This window comes from Camelus bactrianus, chromosome X (genome assembly GCF_048773025.1).
Source record: "Camelus bactrianus isolate YW-2024 breed Bactrian camel chromosome X, ASM4877302v1, whole genome shotgun sequence".
NCBI lineage: Eukaryota > Metazoa > Chordata > Mammalia > Artiodactyla > Camelidae > Camelus > Camelus bactrianus.
Genome location: NC_133575.1, coordinates 35,741,481 through 35,746,223, shown reverse-complemented (window position 1 = coordinate 35,746,223; position 4,743 = coordinate 35,741,481). Strand labels below are relative to the sequence as shown.

Genomic DNA, 4,743 nt, shown 5'->3' with positions numbered 1-4,743 from the left:
TGAAGGCTTTATCTGGGATCATGCAGGGCTGGAGTAGGGGCCCTGCTTGGGGAGCTGCGTCTGCACATCAGTCCAATACTGGTCTTCAGATCCATGTTGGGGAACTCAGGGTTGAAACTTACTGGTGAGGGGTCCAGTCAGGTACCTCAAAGCAGAGACAACCACTGAAGGGAAGGATGGCTCTGGTTGGCTGATGCAGGAAGGACAACAACGGGGGTGGATTTGCTGAAGAAAATAAGGTGCTGTAGACCTTTAAAGGGCCAATATGAACAAGGATTAGGGGAGGAAAGGGGCCCGATAAAGGGGATGGGGGAAGGGAAAGAAAAGAAGGAGAATGGAACAAGAGGAATGATTCTGGGGATGTAGGGAGGTCCAGCTTTTCTCCAGGGTCCCAGTGAAGCTGGGGCACCTCCTATCTTCTGACCTTCAGGAACCTACCTGTTGCCAAAGGCAGCCATCTTTATGTACACAGGGCCTGGGAGAAGCCAGCTGAACTTTACGTAGGCAGAAATCTTCAGGCCCTCTATGTGGTGATGAAGTCTTTCATGTTAGAAATGTACACAGGCCTTAGGGCTCAAACACACGGTGCAGGTCAAGAATGTCATAAGGGAGAAAATCCACAGAGGTGATCTCGTCTCCTGCAAACCATGGCCTCTTCTCCGGAAACTGAGAAGAGCTTCATCTCTTCATGGAGCTCCGCCAAGGACTCAGGCTTCGGTTTCTCAAAGTGAGGGCTGTAGCTGACACTGGCCAGCTAATTAGAGGTGTCCATAACCTAGTTCTCAAAAATGTCCACGTGAATCTTCTCCCCTTCTGTCTTCCCTCATAGGTTGTCCTTGCAAGCAATGTAGCAAAGGGTGGCATTGCTCTGGGTGATCTTGTGAGCATCACCAATTAAATAGTGCAGATTGGGAAAGTCCAAGCCCAGCTTCAATTTCTCATTTGGCCACTGGCTTCTGTCATAGGAGCATCTCCCATCCGGTTCTCCTCATAGTTTAAGTCTTTTTATTCCAGAGTTCAGTAGGCATTCTGTGAGAATTGTTTCACATGGAGATGTACTTCTGATGTATTCATGGGAGAGGGTAAACTACACGTCCTTCTATTCCATCCCCCATCTTGAAGCCACTCCCAAGTCTTTGTATTCTAGCAGCAGATGGTGTAGAAAGCCTACAAATGTCCCAGTAACCCAAGGTCATGGCCAGGGTTCAGCTTTCTGTGGACTCCAGAGATGGCCTCAGTGGAGCTAGGCTGAAACTTCATCCTTGCAATTTTTCTTTAAGTTAGAAATTATATCAATATAAAAAGACACAGGAAAAAAGGAAAGAAGGGAGGGAGGGATCCTTGGGAGTCAAAAATTCAAAGGAAGCGTACTAAGTAAATATGCGCTAGGGCTTTGGTTACCCTAAGAGCTTTACTTACATCAGTAAGTAAAATACTTGTATATTAATAACCACTTGGAAAAGCACCAAGGCCTCGGGCCCATGTGAGGCAAAGAATGGAATTAAGAGTCCTCTGAATAAAACATTGAATTTCAAAACTCTTTATTCTTTTTTTCACTTGAAGTATAGTCAGTTTACAATGTTGCATCAATTTCTGGTGTGCAGCATCATGTTTCACTCATACATATACATGCATATATTCGTTTTCATTTTCTTTTTCATTATAGGTTAGTACAAGATATTGAATATAGCTCCCTGTGCTATACAATAGAAACTTGTTGTGTATCTATTTTATATGTAATAGTTAGTGTCTGCAAATCCCAAACTCCCAATTTATCCCTTCCCACCCTCTTTCCCCCTGGTAACCTTAAGTTTGTCTTCTATGTCTGTGAGTCTGTTTCTAAAACTCTTTATTCTTTATTCAAAACGCTTTGGAATATTTGGACGTATAGACAAGATATAAATTCTCTAGCAAAAGGTCAATGTCTGGGTCTGGGATTGGGGTGGGAAAAAATTCTCCCTTGAGAATTTAAAAGTGCAGGCTACCCTTATAGGGCTCAAATTGACACTACCTGAGTGGCAGACATTGTCGTCTCCAAAATGCAGTTCTCCTTTCTTTCCTGAGCACCTGAAAGACTGTACTTCCCACCTCCCTTACAGGTGGGTGGGGCCATATGACTTGTTTTTGCTCAGGGTTAGTCATTTCTGGGCTGAGGAAATCAAAACTCCTTCACCGTTTTTGAGTGCTTTCCTCCCCTGCTTTAGAGACCTGGAAGTCAGGACAACATCATAAAATGAAAACAGCCTGGATCCCTCTGAATCACGGACTGGGGAGAGATGATCTAAAGAGATGCCCCACTTGAAGCAGAATCTGTATGAACAAGAAACAACCATTTGTTATCTTAAGTGACAGAGATGTTACAATTAAATTCATTTGCTCACTCACTGTCTCCCTACACACACACACACACACACACACACACACACACACACACACACAATTTATGAAGGCAAATGTAAAAAACCAGAAATCCTAGACATCTCATGCAGTAAAATCCAGCAGTGTACTGAGGGCAAAACAAAACAAAATAAAAACGTCTAGGGTTGATGCAAGAAATGCAACCAAGTAGGGTTTATCAGAAATTAGATGAATGTGATTGTGATCTTGTGATTTATAACAAGAAATATTTTTTTGGTCTTCAGCCTGGGATCTGGCACAGAGCATCTAAAACACTTGGAATGTCTTGTGATTAGGGAGATAAAGGTATCTTTTGTTATGTTAAGGAAGAGACCTTTGGAAACCACCTCAGGATAGGGCCTGGTCAACAGAGGGACCAAGGAAGTGATGGGAGGGTTGGAAATTTCAGTCCCACAATCCCCACTCCCAGGGAGGCGAGAGGTCCTGGAGAGTGGATTCAATCACCAATGGTCCACAATTTAATCAATCATGCCTATGTATTCCCATTAACTGTGCAACAGCATTATATCTTATAGAAAAAAAAAAAAAAAGCGTGTCTACCTTAATCTAAAACCCCAAAAGGACAGGGTTCAGAGAGCTTCTGGATTGGTGAACATGTAGAGGTGTGGGGAGAGTGGGGCACCTGGAAAAGGCATGGAAGCTCCTCACCCTTGCCCCATACCATGCCCTATGCATCTCTTCCATCTGGCTGTTCCTGAGTTATATCCTTTCATAACAAACCAGTAATCTAGTAAGTAAACAGGTTTCCAGAGGACTGTGAAAACAAGAAAACAGGCCACCATGAATGAGAGTCAGCATAAAAAAATGAAGAATATTATTCTTTTAAACTTTATATAATGAAATTGTATATATACTGTCAGTATATTTAATTGGCCAAAGAAAGAAAATAAGAAATTAAAAATCATGGAGGGGAATACTATTATCAACAAAACAAACAGAAAGATTTGAAAACCAGTGAAATGAAATTTTCAGAAATAAAAACTATATAGCTTTGGAAATGACCAACTCAGTGGATATGGTAAACAACGCACTATACGTAGCCAAAGAGAGGAATGCTGAACTTGAAAAAGAATGGAATGAAAAAATTACCTGAATGGAGTAGCACTGAAAAGGAAATAAAAGATATAAAAGCACAATTAAGAGACCCAGAGACTAGACTAAGAATGTTCCAGAACCCAGCTGCAAGAGAGCCTGCGGAACATAGATTTTAATATTCCAGCCACTGCAACACAGGACAGGACATGAGATCAGTGTTTTTTCTTACTGCTGGTTATAATCCATTAGTGGGTTGTAAAATTAAAGAGTCATGATTCGTATTTTTTAATGAACTGGGATGAGATGGAGTAGACTGGAAAATATCACAGTGCACATTCAGGGTTGCTATTGCTTCAAGCAAATTTTGTTTCACTTATATAAATGGAGAGACTGTAATATGGATGTGTAATGGGATAGCGCTTACAATGCATTTATTACTGATGGTTCCAATCCAGAGAAATTTTAAATGCATGATGTTAACACAGTGGTTCGCAAAGCTTAGCCTTTATCAGAATCCCCTGCAGGGCTTACTAAAGCGCAGATTGCTGGGCTCCACCCAAGTTTCTGATTCAGATCTCGTGTGAGGCCTGAGAATTTACATTTCTAACAAGTTGCCAGGTGGTGTTGATGTTACTGATCCAAGGAACTTACAGGCATACTTCAGAGATATTGCCGGTTTGGTTCCAGACCACTGCAATAAACTAAATATCACAGTAAAGCAAGTCGCAGAAAATATTTTGCTTTCCCAGTGTGTATAAAAGTCTTCCATTAAGTGTGCAACAGCACTGTATCTTATAGAAAAAAAAAAAAAAGCGTGTCTACCTTAATTTAAAAATACTTTATTACTAAAACATGCTAACCTGAGCGACATCATGTGAGCCTTCAGCGAGTCATAATCGTTTTGCTAGTGGAGGGTGTTGATTCAATGTTGCTGGCTGCTGACTGATCAGGGTGGTGGTTGCTGAAGCTTGGGGTGACTATGGCAATTTCTTAAAATAAGACAACAGTGAAATTTGCCCTTCATGAATGATTTCTCTGTAGCATGCAATGCTGTTTGATACCATTTTAACCACAGTAGAACTTCTTTCAAAATTGGAGTCAGTCCTCTCAAAAATCTGCCGATGCTTTGTCAATTAAGTTGACGGAATATTCTAAATCCTTTGTTGTCATTTCAACAATCTTTACAGCATCTTCACCAGGAGTAAATTCCATCTCAAGAAACCACTTTCTTTGCTCACCTGTAAGCAGCAGCTGCTCATCCATTAGTTTTATCATGAGACTGCAACAGTT

General features: G+C 41.3%; 1 pseudogene; it reads right to left on the bottom strand.

The window, feature by feature from the left end:
• Nucleotides 1-434: 434 nt before the first annotated feature.
• LOC105079423 (glutathione S-transferase Mu 4 pseudogene) lies at nt 435-4,716 on the bottom strand (annotated as a pseudogene).
• Between the last annotated feature and the right edge of the window lie 27 nt (nt 4,717-4,743).